Source organism: Triticum urartu, chromosome 6A, assembly GCF_056163025.1.
Source record: "Triticum urartu cultivar PI428250 chromosome 6A, HENAU_Tu73, whole genome shotgun sequence".
NCBI lineage: Eukaryota > Viridiplantae > Streptophyta > Magnoliopsida > Poales > Poaceae > Triticum > Triticum urartu.
In genome coordinates, this window is record NC_141878.1 from 429149631 (window position 1) to 429171450 (window position 21820).

Below are 21820 nucleotides of genomic sequence, written 5' to 3' on the forward strand. Positions count from 1 at the left end.
GGAAATTGATGTCAAAGGGGGAGAGAGAGATCACATCAAAGCTTATCATCAGGGAGAGAGAGAGATCTACAAAGGAGAAAGTACTAAGGGGGAGAGAATACTCAAGGATCCCAAATATTAAGGGGGAGAAAGAAATCTCCAAGGGGAGAGAATACTCAAGGATCCCAGATGCTTGATGTTCAAGAGGAGAGATGCCACATGTCTTTTTGGGGGAAAGACATGTTCATATGTATTTGCATTAAGTTCTATCCATTTGTATCTTTCAGCTCTGATTTTCTGTTCCCTATCTTCTCCCAATATCCCATGTAAGATTCAGGGGAGCAAGATACCTAAGGGAAAGAAATTCCGTCAAATTCATTGCATATCTTTACTCTTGGGGACATGTTGAATTCAATGTGGTACTTTGTACTCACTCTCCACATGTCATCCCAGTCTTGGTATTCTTGTGGTTTCTTTTGTTTACTCTGGCTAGTGGATGTACCTGTGTTATCTAACCTTGTTTGTGCAGGTTCATTCCATCCTAAGCCAACTCAAGACCACAAGGTAAGTATATGCATCAAAATCATGAGTATGAGGAGTTCTTGCTTATGTACATACTGTTTGCAAGAAGGACTCATGAGCATGAAGGTATTTTCCTTGATAATCTTTTGCTCTGATGCATATGGCCAAGATACATGTAACACATTGCCTACTCTGTCATGGTTATGCTCTCACATGCCTCTGTATTTCATATTTACATGAGTGCATACATGTAGGGGGAGCCTATGCTTGTTACATGTCCTTCCAAAGCTTTACTTGCTGGCCTTTATATCTTTATCTAAAGCTTTGATGTATGTTGCCATCAATTACCAAAAAGGGGGAGACTGAAAGCACAAGTGCTCCCTAGGTGGTTTTGGTAATTGATGACAACATATCTCTTGTTGGACTAATGTTTCTATCTAGCATGTTTCAGATAAGTTCAACAATGGAGTGGCATGGACTAAAAGTTGTGGGAACTCCTTCAAGATGCTAAGGACAAAGGATTGGCTAAAGCTTCAAGCTCAAGACTTCTCATTTTACATTTTAGTGATCCAAGATCACATTGAGTCCATAGGAAAAGCCAATACTATCAAGGAGGGATGAGGTGTTGCTTAATGAGCCTCTTGCTTCATGTGCTTAGTGATATGCTCCAAAAACCCTCAACTACTTTCCCATATCCACATATGACCTAAACCCTAAGCCAAACTCGGTCCTACCGATTCTTCCTATCCGGCGCCATCGAGTTTTCATTTGTCATAAGCCACTGCCAAACCCTAGCAATTCGGTCCTACCGATAGGGATCTCGGTCTCACCGAGATGGGGTTGCAAACTCTCTGTTTTCCTTTCATAACTTTTCGGTCTCACCGAAAGAGCGAATCGGTCCCACCAAGATTGCAATGTAAATTCAGTGTTTCCCCTTTGTAACTTTTCAGTCTCACCGAAAGAGCAAATCGGTCCCACCGAGTTTGCCTGACCAACTCTTTGGTTAGCTAATTACCAAATCCGGTCTCACCGAGTTTGTGTAATCGGTCTCACCGAGATTACGTTATGCCCAAACCCTAACCATATCGGTCCTACCGAGTTGCATGTCAGTCCCACCGAAAATCTCTAACGGTCACTAGGTTTACATTTTTGGTCCGATCGAGTTTGTTGATTCGGTCCCACCGAGATTGGAAAACTGTGTGTAACGGTTGGATTTTGTGTGGAGGCTATATATACCCCTCCACCCCCTCTTCATTCAAAAAAGAGAGAGCCATCAGAACACATACACCATTCCAACTCATATGTTCTGAGAGAGAACCACCTACTCATGTGTTGAGACCAAGATATTCCATTCCTACCATATGAATCTTGATCTCTAGCCTTCCCAAGTTGCTTTCCACTCAAATCTTCTTTCCACCAAATCCAAATCCTATGAGAGAGAGTTGAGTGTTGGCGAGACTATCATTTGAAGCACAAGAGCAAGGAGTTCATTACCTACACACCATTTGTTACTTCTTGGAGAGTGGTGTCTCCTAGATTGGCTAGGTGTCACTTGGGAGCCTCCGACAAGATTGTGGAGTTGAACCAAGGAGTTTGTAAGGGCAAGGAGATCGCCTACTTCGTGAAGATCTACCGCTAGTGAGGCAAGTCCTGTGTGGGCGATGGCCATGGTGGGATAGACAAGGTTGCTTCTTCGTGGACCCTTTGTGGGTGGTTGCTTCTTCGTGGACCCTTCGTGGGTGGAGCCCTGTGTGGACTCGCGCAACCGTTACCCTTGGGTGGAGCCCTGTGTGGACTCGCGCAACCATTACCCTTCGTGGGTTGAAGTCTCCATCAACGTGGATGTAGGATAGCACCACCTACCCGAACCACGGGAAAAACATCCGTGTCTCCAATTGCGTTTGAATTCTCCAAACCCTTCTCTTTACATTCTTGCAAGTTGCATGCTTTACATTCCGCTGCTCATATAATCTTTGCATGCTTGCTTGATATGTATTGTGTGTGTTGAAATTGTGCCTAAACTCCACTTAAACCGAAAAAGCTTAAAAAATTGCAACTTGAGCATTAAGTGTCTAATCACCCCCCCTCTAGACACATCTACTTATAGATCCTACAATTAGCACAAAGATCAAGTTCGTACCCTAGTTCGGTGGCGAACTTGCTACGGCGGCAACGACGGGGCAGATTGTCGTTGACGGCGGCGGAGACCAGTAGCGGGAGGTCGCTGTTGACGAGAGGATGATCTGGAGACCCGAAGAGGCAGAGTAGGTTATGCGCAGGCGAAGAGGTTTTGGAAAATTTTCCAAAATTTGACCCGTCGGTATATATAACCTAACCCTGTCGGTGTGACCGAGTGGAACAACTCGGTGACACCGAGATGCAAAACTGCAGACAGTTACTGCAACTCGGTGTGACTGAAAGGTTCTAATCGGTTGCAGCGAGATTGAAAACCTAGATCAACTAAGTGATCTTGGTAGGACCGAAAAGGATGAATCGGTCAGACTGAAATACACAAAGAGGTTTTGGAAGTCTAAGTCTATGACAAATCGGGAACTCCGAGTGCTCCTCACACAGAGTGGTTCGAATCTGACTTGGTCAAACTTTGTGATGTAGCATGAATAGAGTTTGAGACGAGAAAAGCATAGATAGCTAGAGGAAGTTCTTAGTCATTCTTGTCCATCCATTTGGCAAAAGAGAAAAGGCCAGACAATCAAAGCAACAAATGGATGTCCTCGAATGAGTAAAGTATGCAACCAACATGCTCACACAATAAGATGCCAAATGAAATATGTGACGAAGCATGCATTATCACTCTAGCATCTATCAAGCAATTTGCGATGACTAGGTCATCTATATATGAGTATATTGACTTAGGAGTCAAATGAGAACATTTGATCATAGGTCATACTCATCGTTTAAGCACAAGTGGGGATGCCACTTTTACATAAAGCATTGTTGTGTTCACACCATTAGAGTTGCTTTAGCTCAATTGGTTAGAGTAAAGCTCCCCTAGATGTGATATCCCCCCTAAGAGGGATCAACTAACCTTGGGTTTTGTCGATGATGACTTCATGTAGGTGTTGAAGATGTGGATGCTCAATGTTGATGTAGATCATTCGGAGCAATCCTTTGGAGTGAGTTGCACTTTCAATACCTACATGGGTTAGTCCCTCAAGGAACAAACAAGGATATCCATAGACATAGAGTGATGTGTACACAAGATGATGTCCATGGAAGCATTAGGTTACCTTGTCCCTTGTCTTACCAACAAGAGGGTTTGTGACTCCTTTAACTAGTGCAAGATATGAAAGTTGTTTGCACTTGTCCTCGCCAAGATGATATGAGTGAAGTATGTTGGTGGAGTCACCCTCAAGAACTCTCTAGTTCTTCTTCTTCGGGATCCACACCATCTTGATGGGAATCCTTGCAGTTGTAGTCGTACTTGATGAAGTAGAACTTGATGTAGTCTTGGGAACCCACTTGACCAAGGCTTTGGGTGCTTCTTCAAATGCATCAATCTCCTCTTGAAGCTTGTCCTTGCCTTTTAACTTGTGGTCTTTGATGTCTACTACACAACCTTCTTCTTGTAAACGTTGTTGGGCCTCCAAGTGCAGAGGTTTGTAGGACAGTAGCAAATTTCCCTCAAGTGGATGACCTAAGGTTTATCGAGGCGTAGGATGAAGATGGTCTCTCTCAAGCAACCCTACAACCAAATAACAAAGAGTCTCTTGTGTACCCAACACACCCAATACAATGGTAAATTGTATAGGTGCACTAGTTCGGTGAAGAGATGGTGATACAAGTGCAATATGGATAGTAGATATAGGTTTTTCTAATCTGAAAATATAAAAACAGCAAGGTAACTAATGATAAAAGTGAGCACAAACGGTATTGCAATGCGTTGAAACAAGGCCTAGGGTTCATACTTTTACTAGTGCAAGTTCCCTCAATAATAATAACATAATTGGATCATATAACTATCCCTCAACATGCAACAAAGAGTCACTCCAAAGTCACTAATAGCGGAGAACAAACGAAGAGATTATGGTAGGGTACGAAACCACCTCAAAGTTATTCTTTCCAATCAATCCGTTGGGCTATTCCTATAAGTGTCACAAACATCCCTAGAGTTCGTACTAGAATAACACCTTAAGACACAAATCAACCAAAACCCTAATGTCACCTAGATACTCCAATGTCACCTCAAGTATCCGTGGGTATGATTATACGATATGCATCACACAATCTCAGATTCATCTATTCAACCAACACATAGAACCTCAAAGAGTGCCCCCAAAGTTTCTACCGGAGAGTGAAGACGAAAACGTGTGCCAACCCCTATGCATAGATTCCCAAGGTCACGGAACCCGCAAGTTGATCGCTAAAACATACATCAAGTGGATCATAGAATACCCCATTGTCACCACAGGTATCCCACGCAAGACATACATCAAGTGTTCTCAAATCATTAAAGACTCAATCCGATAAGATAACTTCAAAGAGAAAACTCAATCCAGTACAGGAGAGTAGAGGGGAAGAAACATCATAAGATCCAACTATAATAGCAAAGCTCGCGATACATCAAGATCGTACCACCTCAAGAACACAAGAGAGAGAGAGAGATCAAACACATAGCTACTGGTACATACCCTCAGCCCCGATGGAGAACTACTCCCTCCTCGTAGCGCCGGGATGATGAAGATGGCCACCGGAGAGGGATTGCCCCCCTCCGGCAGGGTGCCAGAATGGGTCTAGATTGGTTTTTGGTGGCTACGGAGGCTTCTGGCGGCGGAACTCCCGATCTATTGTTCTCCCTGATGGTTTTAGGGTATATTGGTATATATAGGAGGAAGAAATACTCAGGGGGCCACGAGGGTGGAGGGCGCGCCCAGGGGGGTGGGTGCGCCCCCTGCCTCATGCCTTCCTTGTTGCTTCCTTTACATACACCCCAAGTCTTCTGGATTGCTTCCGTCCAAAAATAAGTTCCGTGAAGTTTCAGGTCAATTGTGCTCCGTTTGATTTTCCTTTTCTGCGATACTCTAAAACAAGGAAAAAACAAAAACTGGCACTGGGCTCTGGGTTAATAGGTTAGTCCCAAAAATCATATAAAATAGCATATAAATGCATATAAAACATCCAAGGTTGATAATATAATAGCATGGAACAATCAAAAATTATAGATACGTTGGAGACGTATCAACATCCCCAAGCTTAATTCCTGCTCGTCCTCGAGTAGATAAATGATAAAAACAGAATTTTTGACGTGGAATGCTACCTAACATATTTATCCATGTAGTTCTATTTATTGTGGCAAGAATATTCAGATCCATAAGATTCAAGACAAAAGTTTAATATTGACATAGAAATAATAATACTTCGAGCATACTAACAAAGCAATCATGTCTTCTCAAAATAACATGGCCAAAGAAAGCTATCCCTACAAAATCATATAGTCTGGCTATGCTCCATCTTCACCACACAACATATTTAAATCATGCACAACCCTGATGACAAGCCAAGCAATTGTTTCATACTTTCGATGTTCTCAAACTTTTTCAATCTTCACGCAATATATGAGCGTGAGCCATGGATATAGCACTATAGGTGGAATAGAATGGTGGTTGTGGAGAAGACAAAAATGAGAAGATAGTCTCACATCAACTAGGAGTATCAACGGGCTATGGAGATGCCCATTAATAGATATCAATGTGAGTGAGTAGGGATTGACATGCAACGGATGCACTAGGGCTATAAATGTATGAAAGCTCAACAAACGAAACTAAGTGGGTGTTCATCCAACTCGCTTGCTCACGAAGACCTAGGGCACTTGAGGAGGCCCATTTTTGGAATATACAAGCCATGTTCTATAATGAAAATTTCCCACTAGTATATGAAAGTGACAAATCATGAAGATCATGGTGCTACTTTGAAGAACAAGTGTGGAAAAAAGGATAGTAGCATTGTCCCTTTTATTTTTTATTTTTTATTTGGCCTTTCTTTTTTTGGCCTTTCTTTTTTATTTGGCTTTTCTCTTTTTTTGGCCTTTTTTGGGACAATGCTCTATTAATGATGATCATCACACTTCTATTTATTTACAACTCAATGATTACAACTCGATACTAGAACAAAGTATGGCTCTATATGAATGCCTCCAGGGGTGTACCGGGATGTGCAATGACTCATTAGTGACATGTATGAAAGAATTATGAACGGTGGCTTTGCCACAAATAAAATGTCAACTACATGATCATGCAAAGTGATATGACAATGATGGAGCGTGTCATAGTAAACGGAACGGTGGAAAGTTGCATGGCAATGTATCTCGGAATGGCTATGGAAATGCCATGATAGGTAGGTATGGTGGCTGTTTTGAGGAAGGTATATGGTGGGTTTATGGTACCGGCAAAAGGTGTGCGGTATTAGAGAGGCTAGCAATGGTGGAAGGGTGAGAGTGCGTATAATCCATGGACTCAACATTAGTCAAAAAGAACTCACATACTTATTGCAAAAATCTATTAGTTATCGAAACAAAGTACTACGCACATGCTCCTAGGGGGATAGATTGGTAGGAAAAGACCATCGCTCGTCCCCGACCGCCACTCATAAGGAGGACAATCAATAAATACATCATGCTCCGACTTCTTAACATAACGGTTCACCATACGTGCATGCTACGGGAATCACAAACTTCAACACAAGAATTTCTCAAATTCACAACTACTCAACTAGCACGACTCTAATATCACCTTCTCCATATCTCAAAACAATTATCAAGTATCAAACTTCTGTTAGTATTCAATGCACTTATATGAAAGTTTTTATTATATCCCTCTTGGATGCCCATCATATTAGGACTAAATTCATAACCAAAGAAAATTACCATGCTTTTTAGGACTCTCAAAATAATATAAGTGATGCATGAGAGTTCATCTATTTCTATAAAATAAAACCACCACTGTGCTCTAAAAGGATATAAGTGAAGCACTAGAGCAAATGACAAACTACTCCGAAAGATATAAGTGAAGATCAATGAGTTGTCGAATGATTATGCAACTATATGAAGACTCTCTAACATTAAACAATTTAAGATCTTGGTATTTTATTCAAAAATCAAGCAAAGCTAAATAAACTAAAATGACGCTCCAAGAAAAACACATGTCATGTGGTGAATAAAAATATAGCTCCAAGTAAAGTTACCGATGAATGAAGACGAAAGAGGGGATGCCTTCCGGGGCATCCCCAAGCTTAGGCTCTTGGTTGTCCTTGAATATTACCTTGGGTGACTTGGGCATCCCCAAGCTTAGGCTCTTGCCACTCCTTATTCCATAGTCCATCAAATCTTTACCCAAAACTTGAAAACTTCACAACACAAAACTTAACAGAAAACTCGTAAGCTCCATTAGTATAAGAAAGCAAATCACCATCATAAGGTACTGTAATGAACTCATTATAAATTCATATTTGTGTAGTATCTAATTTATTCCAACTTCTCTATGGTTCATACCCTCCGATACTACTCATAGATTCATCAAAATAAGCAAACAACACGATGAAAACAGAATCTGTCAAAAACAGAACAGTCTGTAGTAATCTGGATCAAACATATACTTCTGGAAATCATAAAATTATAAAATAAATTTCTGGACTTGAGGAATTTATATATTAATCATATGCAAAAGGAATTAACTAAATATCACTCTCCAATAAACAATGGCAGCAATTCTCGTGAGCGCTAAAGTTTCTGTTTTTTACAGCAAGATCAACAAGACTTTCCCCAAGTCTTCCCAACGGTTCTACTTGGCACAAACACTAATTAAAACATAGAAACTCAATCATAACATAGTGTAGATAAATTATTTATTACTAAAAATGAACAAAAAGCAAGGAACGAAAATAAAATTGGGTTGCCTCCCAACAAGCGCTATCGTTTAACGCCCCTAGCTAGGCATGATGATTTCAATGATGCTCACATAAATGATAAGAATTGAAACATAAAGAGAGCATCATGAATAATATGACTAACACATTTAAGTCTAACCCACTTCCTATGCATAGGGATTTTGTGAGAAAACAACTTATGGGAACAATAATCAACTAGCATAGGAAGGCAAAATAAGCATAACTTTGAAACTTTAAGCACATAGAGAGGAAACTTGATATTATTGCAATTCCTACAAGCATATATTCCTCCCTCATAATAATTTTCAGTAGCATCATGAATGACTTCAACAATATAACCAGCACCTAAAGCAATCTTTTCATGATCTACAAGCTTAGAAAATTTACTACTCACTACATAAGCAAAATTCTTCTCATGAATAATAGTGGGAGCAAACTCAACAAAATAATTATCATGTGAGGCATAATCCAATTGAAAACTGAAATCATGATGACAAGTTTCATGGATATCATTATTATTTATATAATACAAGTCATCACAATAATCATCATAGACAGCAACTTTGTTCTCATAATCAATTGGAACCTCTTCCGGAATAGTGGATTCATCACAAAATAAAGTCATGACCTCTCCAAATCCACTTTCATCAATATAATCATCATAAATAGGAGGCATGCTTTCATCATAATAAATTTGCTCATCAAAACTTGGGGGACAAAAAATATCATCTTCATCAAACATAGCTTCCCCAAGCTTGTGGCTTTGCATATCATTAGCATCATAGATAGTCAAAGAATTCATACTAACAACATTGCAATCATGCTCATCATTCAAATATTTAGTGCCAAACATTCTAATGCATTCTTCTTCTAGCACTTGAGCACAATTATCGGAATCCTTATTTTCATGATAGATATTAAAAAGATGAAGCATATGAGGTACCCTTAATTCCATTTTTTTGTAGCTTTCTTTTATAAACTAAACTAGTGCTAAAACAAGAAACTAAAAGACTCGATTGCAAGATCTAAAGATATACCTTCAAGCACTAACCTCCTCGGCAATGGCACCAGAAAAGAGCTTAGTTGACGGGGTGTTAGTGCCGCTTTCCTTGCCTCCCCGGCAACGGCGCCAGAAAAGAGCTTGATGTCTACTACACAACCTTCTCCTTGTAGACGTTGTTGGGCCTCCAAGTGCAGAGGTTTGTAGGACAGTAGCAAATTTCCCTCAAGTGGATGACCTAAGGTTTATCAATCCGTAGGAGGCATAGGATGAAGATGGTCTCTCTCAAGCAACCCTGCAACCAAATAACAAAGAGTCTCTTGTGTCCCCAACACACCCAATACAATGGTAAATTGTATAGGTGCACTAGTTCGGCGAAGAGATGGTGATACAAGTGCAATATGGATAGTAGATATATGTTTTTGTAATCTGAAAATATAAAAATAGCAAGGTAACTAATGATAAAAGTGAGCACAAACGGGATTTCAATGCGTTGAAACAAGGCCTAGGGTTCATACTTTCACTAGTGCCAGTTCCCTCAACAATAATAACATAATTGGATCATATAACTATCCCTCAACATGCAACAAAGAGTCACTCCAAAGTCACTAATAGCAGAGAACAAATGAAGAGATTATGGTAGGGTATGAAAGCACCTCAAAGTTATTCTTTCCAATCAATCCGTTGGGCTATTCCTATAAGTGTCACAAACAGCCCTAGAGTTCGTACTAGAATAACACCTTAAGACACAAATCAACCAAAACCCTAATGTCACCTAGATACTCCAATGTCACCTCAAGTATCCGTGGGTATGATTATACGATATGCATCACAAAATCTCAGATTCATCTATTCAACCAACACATAGAACCTCAAAGAGTGCCCCCAAAGTTTCTACCGGAGAGTCAAGACGAAAACGTGTGCCAACCCCTATGCATAGATTCCCAAGGTCATGGAACCCGCAAGTTGATCACCAAAATATACGTCAAGTGGATCATAGAATACCCCATTGTCACCACAGGTATCCCATGCAAGACATACATCAAGTGTTCTCAAATCCTTAAAGACTCAATACGATAAGATAACTTCAAAAGGAAAACTCAATCCATTACAAGAGAGTAGAGGGAGAGAAACATCATAAGATCCAACTATAATAGCAAAGCTCGCGATACATCAAGATCGTACCACCTCAAGAACACGAGAGAAAGAGAGAGAGATCAAACACATAGCTACTGGTACATACCCTCAGCCCCGAGGGAGAACTACTCCCTCCTCGTCATGGAGAGCGCTGGGATGATGAAGATGGCCACCGGAGAGGGATTCCCCCCTCCGGAAGGGTGCCGGAACGGGTCTAGATTGGTTTTCGGTGGCTACGGAGGCTTCTGGTGGTGGAACTCCTGATATATTGTTCTCCCCGATGGTTTTAGGGTATATTGGTATATATAGGAGGAAGAAATACGTCAGGGGGGCACGAGGGGCCCACGAGGGTGGAGGGCGCGCCCAGGGGGTGGGCGCGCCCCCCTGCCTCGTGCCTTCCTTGTTGCTTCCCTTACGTACACCCCAAGTCTTCTGGATTGCTTCCATTCCAAAAATAAGTTCCGTGAAGTTTTAGGTGAATTGGACTCCGTTTGATTTTCCTTTTCTACGATACTCTAAAACAAGGAAAAAACAGAAACTGGCACCGGGCTCTGGGTTAACAGGTTAGTCCCAAAAATCATATAAAATAGCATATAAATGCATATAAAACATCCAAGTTTGATAATATAATAGCATGGAACAATCAAAAATTATAGATACGTTGGAGACGTATCAGTCTTGTGGTGGAAGATCAACTTGAGATTGTGTTCCTTTGAAAGAAGTAGGATCATACTTCTCTTGTTGAGGAACAAACTTCGTCTTGGGGTATTGATCTTCTTCCCACTCAACTCCATTGGCATTGAACTTTTGTTCAAAACCAACACCTTGATTGTTGCGGTGTCTTCCTTGCTTGCGTACAATTTCCTCAAATTGCTTACTTCCGGCAAGGCTCTTGTAGACACCTTTCTCTATAATTCCCTTCAATAAGCTATTTTCTTGCTCAAGTGTAACTTGGCTAAGAGAATCATTAGTGGAATCAAGAGAACTACTAGAGGCAACAACATTGGATTTAGCATGATTGTTGTTACTACTAGATGAAGAATCTTTCTTGTTCTTGTTGCTAGATTTAACTTGTGGTATGTAAGTAGACAAGAGTAAATGCTTGGCAATGTAAGTAGAACTTTTCTTGCGAAGATCATCATTGATTGCCTTTAAAAACTCATGTTCTTGCTCAAGGTTGAGCTTTTCAAAGCATAGCTTATCACGAGTCTTTAAAAGTTCTCGATGATCTTCCAAGGTAGTTTCATGAGCTAACTTAAGAGTGTTTAGTTCTTTAGTTAGACGCTCAATCTCCTTCTTATCATCGTCATTTGTTTTATCTTGATTATCATGATTAATAGCAAGCTCATCATAGTTTTCGTAACTAGAGTTGTCAACAAGTAAATCATCATCTCCTAGCAAATCATCTTCATCACTATCGAAATCAACATACTCGGGGTGTGTTACCTTTGGACCTTTAGCCATGAAGCATCTCCCAATTCCTTCATTTGGTGAGTCAAATATGTCGAAGGAGTTGGTTGTCACAAGTGCTAGTCCGGCAACACCTTCATCTTGAGTATATTCGGAGTCGGAGTGATAACTTCTTTCGGAGTGATTGTCGGAGTCGAAACCGGATACCCATTCACTAACATGAGCTTGATGTCTTCTTTTTGTGTAGCTCCTTGATGACTTGTCCTTCCTTTCTGAGTCCTTGCTTCTCCGAGAGGGTCTTCGTTCATAACGATCATCTCTACTCCTCTCTCTTGATGGTGATTCTTCTCTTCTACTTCTTCTTTTGTAGGGAGAATCTTCTCTTCTTTTGTAGGGAGTCGTACACTCATTGGAATAGTGTCCGGGTCTTCCACAATTGTAGCAATTGCGCTCACGACTAGAGGATCTTTTGTCATTGTAGGACCTTGACTTGGAACTTCTTTCCTTGCTTCTACTCTTGTAGAACTTGTTGAATTTCTTCACCATTAGACTCAATTCTTAATTGAAGATTTGCTTCTCACTTGATGATGTGGGAGCATCACACGAGGCTTTGTAAGCACCACTTGACTTGTTGTGAAGCTCTTCCTTATTCTTGAGTGACATCTCATGAGCAATAGTTCTTCCAATGACTTCCGTTGGCTTGACATCTTTGTAATTGGGCATCATTTGGATCAATGTGCACACGGTATCATATTTTCCATCCAAGGCTCTTAGGATCTTCTTGATGATGAATCTATCGATCATCTCTTCACTTCCTAAGCCGGCAATCTCATTTGTGATGAGAGCAAGCCTAGAGTACATTTTAGCGACGCCTTCACCATCCTTCATTTTGAGCTTGTCAAGCTGACTTTGAAGCACATCCAATTTGGATTCCTTGACAGATCCGGTACCTTCGTGCATATCAATCAAAGTATCCCAAATTTCCTTTGCATTCTCAAGACGGCTGATTTTGTTGAATTCTTCGGGGCATAATCCGTTGAAGAAAATATCACAAGCTTGAGCATTGTATTGTAGCATCTTCAACTCTTCCGCGGTAGCTTCACGGTTTGGTTTTCTCCCATCGAAGAATTCACCTTGCAAGCCAATACACACAATAGCCCAAACGGCGGGGATATGTCCAAGAATATGCATTTTCATCTTATGCTTCCAACTAGCAAAATTTGTACCATCAAAGTAAGGACCTCTATGGTGGTAATTTCCCTCGCCAATCTAGGAGACACCACTCTCCAAGAAGTAACAAATGGTGTGTTGATGATGAACTCCTTGCTCTTGTGCTTCAAATGATAGTCTCCCCAACACTCAACTCTCTCTCACAGGATTTGGATTTGGTGGAAAGAAGATTTGAGTGGAAAGCAACTTGGGGAAGGCTAGAGATCAAGATTCATATGGTTGGAATGGAATATCTTGACCTCAACACAAGTGTAGGTGGTTCTCTCTCAGACAATGTGTATTGGAAGTGTAGGTATGTTCTGATGGCTCTCTTCACGAATGAAGAGTGGGTGGAGGGGTATATATAGCCTCCACACAAAATCTAACCGTTACACACAAATCACCAAACTCGATAGGACCGAATCATGAAACTCAGTCAGACCAATTTAGTTCAAAATGTGAACGTTAGGATTCTGGGTGGGACCGACATGTCAACTCGGTGAGACCGATTTCATCAGGGTTAGGGCATAACGTAATCTCGGTGAGACCGATTACACAAACTCGGTGAGACCGATTTTGGTAATGGACTAATAGAGAGTTGGTCAGGCAAACTCGGTGGGACCGATTCGCTCATCTCGGTTGGACCGAAATGTTACGAAAGGGAAATAGAGAGTTTACATTGCAATCTCGGTGGGACCGATCGCTCATCTCGGTTTGACCGAAACTTTACAAAGGGAAACAGAGAGATTACAATCCCATCTCGATGAGACCGAGATCCCTATCGGTGATACCGAACAGACTAGGGTTTCTGGCAGTGGCTATGTCAACTGAACTCGGTGGCGCCAGATAGAAAGTTTCGGTGGGGCCGAGTTTGACTTTTGGTTTGGGACATATGTGGATGTGAGAAAGTAGTTGAGGGCTTTTGGAGCATATCACTAAGCACTTTGAGCAAGTAAGCCATTAGGCAACACCTCATCCCCTCTTAATAGTATTGGCTTTTCCTATGGACTCAATGTGATCTTGGATCACTTAAAATGAAAAGATGTAGAGTCCCGAGCTTGAGCTTGAGCCAATCCTTTGTCCTTAGAATTTTGAGGGATCCACTTTTCTCATCCATGCCATGCCAATCATTGAGCTTTCCTGAAATGTTTATCTTTAAGTAGCATTAGCTCAGTGAGTTATATGTTGTTAGGAATTACCAAAACCACCCAGGGATAGTTGCACTTTCACCCTAGCACGTCTTCTCCAAGGACGGCGTCAGCAAGTACGCCGTTGGCGGCGTCTGCCCCTCAAGACCTGCTGCCCACCACCTCCCCTTCCTCCTCGCCGACCACTTTTCATGTGTGATGGGCATTCAAAATTTGTCATTCCAGCTTTCCCCGTCTGGATGTTGTATCAGTAACGGTTGGAGAAGTCTAACTGAATTATACTCATTGTAGATTGTTGTTTTCTTTATCTAATGCCTATCATGCTGACTCCTACAATCATGGATTAATTTTATCTATCATGTTTGCAGTTGTTATGCATTTTATAGCTTGTTTCATTCTAATTTGTTTGCAGTTTGAATGCATTCTTTTGTAGCCATGGATGTCCATGATATTCTGGTTGCACTCCACTTTTTCTTTTGCAGAAACGTGCTTGATGTAAGAAAGTTACAAGAGGCCCAATACCAATTTTTTCTGTATGTACGTAAATGTGCAGTTGGCCCTTCTATATACACATGATTCAAAAGCATCCTTTCCTGTATATTTTGGTTTTTTAGTGACTGCTAATAGAATAGCTTGTTTTGTTGTCTACAGCAATTCCAAGGAAAGGAACAATTTTATTGTAGTAGTTGTTGTAAGGCTGAATGTGAAAATATGTGTCGGCAATCGCTGGTTGAGCTGGTGTTGTGGGCGATCTGGCGTGAGCGCAATCGTTACATTTTCACAATCCAGAGTAATCGGTTTTCTCTCCTATTTTTAATGTGTTTTGTACAGTATTTATTCCTCTATCAATGAAATCAACAATTCTATGTTGGGGTTTAAAATCTCTGTTGGAGCTTAGTTCTTGCCCGACTCAGATATGCATATTGTATGAATAAACATCAGATGAGAGGCATTCATATTGCAGTCAATTATTCATGTACATGCACCATTTTTTAACCAACATGCAACACTTTGAAGTTCTGCATGTTGGGGAGCACAGTAATTTCAAAAAAAAATCCTACGCACACGCAAGATCATGGTGATGCATAGCAATGAGAGGGGAGACTATTGTCTACGTACCCTCGTAGACCGTAAGCGGAAGTGTTATGAGAACGCGGTTGATGTAGTCGTACGTCTTCACGACCCGACCGATCCAAGTACCGAACGTACGGCACCTCCGAGTTCAGCACACGTTCAGCTCGGTGACGTCCCACGAACTCCGATCTAGCAGGGCTTCGAGGGAGAGTTCCGTCAGCATGATGGCGTGATGATGGTGATGATGATGCTACCGACGCAGGGCTTCGCCTAAGCACCGCTACAATATGACTGAGGTGGATTATGGTGGAGGGGGACACCACACACGGCTAAAAGATCAATAGATCAACTTGTGTGTCTCCATGGGGTGCCCCCTCCCCCATATATAAAGGACTGGAGGAGGGGAAGGGTTGGCCCTCTACTATGGCGCACCCTGGGGAGTCCTACTCCCACCGGGAGTAGGATTCCCCCCTTCCATGTAGTAGGAGTAGGAGGGAAGGAAAGGGAAAAGAGAAGAGAAGGAAGGAGGGGGCGCTGCCCCTCCCCCTAGTGCAATTCAGACTAGGCCTTGGGGGGCGCACACCCTCCCCTCTCTCTTTCCCCTAAAGCCCAATAAGGCCCATATACTCCCCGGCGAATTCCCGTAACTCTCCGATACTCCGAAAAATACCCGAATCACTCAGAACCTTTCCGATGTCCGAATATAGTTGTCCAATATATCGATCTTTACGTCTCGACCATTTCGAGACTCCTCGTCTTGTCCCCGATCTCATCCGGGACTCCGAACTACCTTTGGTACATCAAAACACATAAACTCATAATACCGATCGTCACCGAACGTTAAGCGTGCGGACCCTACGGGTTCGAGAACTATGTAGACATGATCGAGACTCATCTCTGGTCAATAACCAATAGCGGAACCTGGATGCTCATATTGGTTCCTACATATTCTACGAAGATCTTTATCGGTCAAACCGCATAACAACATACGGTGTTCCCTTTGTCATCGGTATGTTACTTGCCCGAGATTCGATCGTCGGTATCTCAATACTTAGTTCAATCTCGTTAATGGCAAGTCTCTTTACTCGTTCCGTAATGCTACATCCCGTAACTAACTCATTAGTTACATTGCTTGCAAGGCTTATAGTGATGCACATTACCGAGAGGGCCCAGAGATACCTCTCCGACGATCGGAGTGACAAATCCTAATCTTGATCCATGCAAACTCCACAAACACCATCGGAGACACCTGTAGAGCACCTTTATAATCACCCAGTTACGTTTTGACGTTTGGTAGCACACAAAGTGTTCCTCCGGTATCCGGGAGTTGCATAATCTCATAGTCATAGGAACATGTATAAGTCATGAAGAAAGCAATAGCAACAAACTAAATGTAACATCCCAACATTCTAAATTTTGGAATGTTATAATAAATAGATAGATTTGATTGATTTCTTGATTGTGGTGTGATTGATTGAGTGAAATTCGAAACTTTTTGAAAGTTTAATGAGAGGGAATAAAAGGACTTTCCCAAACTTTCATCTTTGCTTTCTAATCTCCAGGAATTCAAATCCTTTTCACCACAAAACCCTGGAGAGAAGATGACATGACTTCTTCCATTTATTTAAATGAAAAGGGGTGTTGAAAATATTTGAATTTCATTTGGAAATATTTTTAATTCAGAAACTTCAAGCAACTCAATGATTTTCATGAGAGAAGAAAAATGACTTCTTCAAATTATATAAAATATGAGTTGGGAGTTTAAAAGGATAAAAAATTAAAATCCTTTTGAAATTATTTTCAATTTGAAGTTATTTGGGTTTTATTCAAATTATTTTTCTCCAAAAATAAAATATACGGAAAATAGGGTAACATGCTTCCCTACATCAGAAATTTGGAGAGAAATAGATTTGAATTAATTTTGGTATTTTTATAATGATTTTTATTGGATTTTATTAGACCAGTAGCACTCTTTGAATTATCTGAATTTGTGTGAATTTTATTTAATGCTAGTAAAATGTTCATCTTGTAGAAAATCTTTTTCTGAAAATTTTGATATATAATATGCCTATATAAAGTTTAATTTTATTTTCTTTTTTTAGTTTATCGCTTTCTGCTAAAAGAAACAAATAACAAAAATTGTGCGCGCGCCTGAAAATAACTGTCGCCCACGTGCACATCATAGTACCAGCGGGCGCCCCATCTTTTCTTTTTCTTTATCCTATATGGGCCAGGCCCAGCCGGCCATATTCCTTCCCCATATTTTTTTCCATAATTTTTCTTTTCTTTTCTATTGCTCAAAAAAAATTACAGTGTGCACGGCCGGCCGAACCGGCTAAAGGCCTTTTGGCGCATGGCTCACCTCCCATCTCTGTTTCGTATATTTTCGTCTATGTTTAGTCCCACATTGCCTAGCCTTTAACCTTTAAGCCTCTTTTTCACCAATAAATATAGAATCATATAGCCTCCAAAAATCATGCGATGAAGGAGCCCTTATGGAAATTTTAGAAGAACCCGCGATGAAGGAAGATGTTGGGGACACACCCAAAGAAGAACCAATTAAACCCTGCACCAAGTCATGCTATTCATGTGGAGAAGAAGGACACATCTCCCAGAATTGTTTGAATGGGGATCTAGTAGTATTCCCGACAGAGGAAGTAGAGTATGACCCACAGGAAATAGAAGCCCTAATTGGAACGGAAAAGTCCAGAAAAAGAAGCAGAGTGGATTCCAGGAAGGATCTGAGTCATATCACCTGTTATAGGTGCAAGGAGTCAGGGCACTACCTCAGCAATTGCCCAAAAAGGAAACCTCGAGACTTGTCAGAGGTAATATGTTTTCATTGTAATGGAGCAGGGCATTTTGCCAGAGAATGCCCCAAGGAGAAGGAGACTTGTGATAATTAGTGGTGTTTGTGAGAAGTATAGTAGTAGTAGTGAGAACATTTTTTCTTTTATATTGAGGTGTTGAGTTGAGACATGTAATGGAAAAGTGAGAGATTGTAATCAATTGAGAGTGAATAAAGTTAGCATCGTTGGTACTGATATGGATTTTATGAGTTGTTACTCTATGAAGAAGGATTTTGACCATTTTGAGGATATGAGAAATATGGTCTATGGAAGATTTGTGCATTTTAAGGGTGGTAGTACCCTGTAAGAACCCTTGACCCCTGGAAAAGATAAGGATACTCCACTAAATGGATTTCAGACAAAATGAATACGAGTTTTGTCTCGATATGTGTGATACCCCAAGAGTATGTGGGATGAAGTTGGAGACCGTCAGTTGTTTGGACCAAATGTGATCAAGGAGTCAGAAGAGAATGTTAAGTTGATTCGAGATAGACTGAAGGTAGCTCAGTCCAGGCAGAAGAGTTATGCAGACTCAAAAACGCAAGGAGGTAGTCTATGAAATTGGAGACAGAGCATGTCTTCGTATGTCCCCTCTGTGAGGATTTAAATGATTTGTAGTTAAGGGAAAGTTAGCCCCGAGATTTGTAGGACAATACCGAGTTCGGAGCTTATGGAAGAAGTGGCCAACAAGTTGGAGTCACCCGAAGGACTGTCAGAAGCTCATGATGTGTTTCATGTTTCCCAGTTGAAGAAGTGCCATACAGAGATGGCCAATATTCCCCTGTAAGGACGCTTGACCCTGGAAAGGATAATGATGTTCCACGAAGTAGAATATGGACTTCATAAGTATAAGTTTTTATCTCGGTATGTGGGATATCCCACGAGGATGAAGAGATAAATTACTATTGGATATAAAGGAGGTATGATGTCGGAAATATGGATCAATGGAAACTCCATGATGAGTCTGAGTAATCATGTCCTAGTTTGGTGCCAATAGAGGGAAGGAAGACAGTACAATTGGATGGATTTAAGAATACTAGGAAGTTGGAAGTTGGAATAATGATCAGTTACCCGATGATAAGTTCAAGGACTACAAGTGATGAGATGGGCCATAACCCACAGGCCCCAGGACCTGCCAAGAAGCAAGCACATTCTTGCTTAAGGAAAAACCTTAGAAGAAGTTACGATTATCGACAGACGATTTTATAGGAGTTTACACAAAACCTAAGAGTTGTGAAGGAACGATAGATGTTTGTTTGGCTTGCAGAATCGATGGAATTATCCGAACCTTGGTTCGTCGACAAGAGAAATTCTGCAATGCTTGTGAGGATAACCGAGTGTTAGAATGCGAGATTCGCTAAACCGTATACAAGGTAATGATTTCGGTGCGGGATGGATTGATCACCATACCGACTTACTCTTATTATTCTCCTTGCTATATGGGATGGTAAATCTGAGTGACTTACCTATAGTAGAGAGATGACGATCAAACCTTATTTAAACCCTAGAAAGGTATAAGAATTTTTCCCTTGTATACGGCAGCTTTTGCCAACCGTAGGTTATACGGTGAGGATCAACCCAGACCCATTTCCTGCAGGAGAAACCATAAATGGATGACCACCATGAGATATCGATAGTTGTTTAGTATTGGCGCCAGACCCGTCAGCTAAGAAGACCCAGTCACAGAAGAACCTTACCTAAAGACACAAGAATTGAGGAAAATGTTATGCCACTACCGAAAGAGCCCAGATAAGGAATTATCCTGAAGATCTGAGAAGACCAACACTGTTAACAATATGGATGAAGTATATGAGTTTTGATGGAACCGTAACCATGCTTCTAAGGGTGGTAGCACCCCAGACCCCCTCCCGCGACAATTGATGGATTTTGTGGAGACCCCCAAACCCTAACCTTTTTCTTGCTAGCCTCTCCGAATCTCGAGGACGAGATTCATTTTAAGGGTGGTAGGTTTGTAACATCCCAAAATTCTAAATTTTGGAATGTTATAATAAATAGATAGATTTGATTGATTTCTTGATTGTGGTGTGATTGATTGAGTGAAATTCGAAACTTTTTGAAAGTTTAATGAGAGGGAATAAAAGGACTTTCCCAAACTTTCATCTTTGCTTTCTGATCTCCATGAATTCAAATCCTTTTCACCACAAAACCCTATAGAGAAGATGACATGACTTCTTCCATTTATTTAAATGAAAAGGGGTGTTGAAAATATTTGAATTTCATTTGGAAATATTTTTAATTCAGAAACTTCAAGCAACTCAATGATTTTCATGAGAGAAGATAAAATGACTTCTTCAAATTATATGAAATATGAGTTGGGAGATTAAAAGGATCAAAATTTAAAATCCTTTTGAAATTATTTTCAATTTGGAGTTATTTGGGTTTTATTCAAATTATTTTCTCCAAAAATAAAATATACGGAAAATAGGGTAACATGATTCCCTACATCAGAAATTTGGAGAGAAATAAATTTGAATTAATTTTGGTATTTTTATAATGATTTTTATTGGATTTAATTAGACCAGTAGCACTCTTTGAATTATCTGAATTTGTGTGAATTTTATTTAATGCTAGGAAAATGTTCATCTTGTAGAAAATCTTTTTCTGAAAATTTTGATATATAATATGCCTATATAAAGTTTTAGTTTTATTTTCGTTTTTCAGTTTAACGCTTTCTGTTAAAAAAACAAATAACAAAAACTGCGCGCGCGCCTGAAACTAACTGCCGCCCATGTGCGCATCATAGTACCAGCGGGCGCCATCTTTTCTTTTTCTTTATTCTATATGGGCCAGGTCCAGCCGGCCATATTGCTTCCCCATATTTTTTTCCATAATTTTTATTTTCTTTTCTATTGCTCAAAAAAAAATTACAGTGTGCACGGCCGGCCGAACCGGCTAAAGGCCTTTTGGCGCATGGCGCACCTCTCATCTCTGTTTCGTATATTTTCGTCTATGTTTCGTCCCACATTGCCTAGCTTTTGACCTTTAAGCCTCTTTTTCACCAATAAATATAGACTCATAGAGCCTCCAAAAATCATCCGATTCGGGTTAAATCAATATTTTGGTTTGACTAGATTCATTTAAAAAAAATATTTCTCCTCTTCGGCGTGACTTCTGAAAATTGTCTCTTCTCTCCAAAGTCGTCTTTTCTCTGCCTTATAAAGGTATCTTTCTTTGTTTTTATTTTTCTTCTTATACTTCCGTAGTTTATTATTTTTAGAGTAATATCATAGAATAATTAGATTATCAATTAGTCTGCGTATTTATAGGTTAGACCTTAACCGTAGGTATTTTTTTTCGTAAAACAGCTTGGCCCTGATTTTTCAAATAGCCAAAACTTTTCACTCGTTTATCCAAATTAGATGAAACCAACGCCTATAGCTTCGTATTGTTTTCACCTATCAAGTGAACCTGTCACATCAACTTTTTGAAATTCTCAAATTTTGAATTTTGTTCAGATTCATATTCAAACTTCTTTTGAACATAACTTGAGTTTGTAACTCCGATTTAGTTGATTCTTTTTGCAAATCGAAGCTCTTGACCTAAACTTTCTGATAAGGCCAAATTCATTTAAT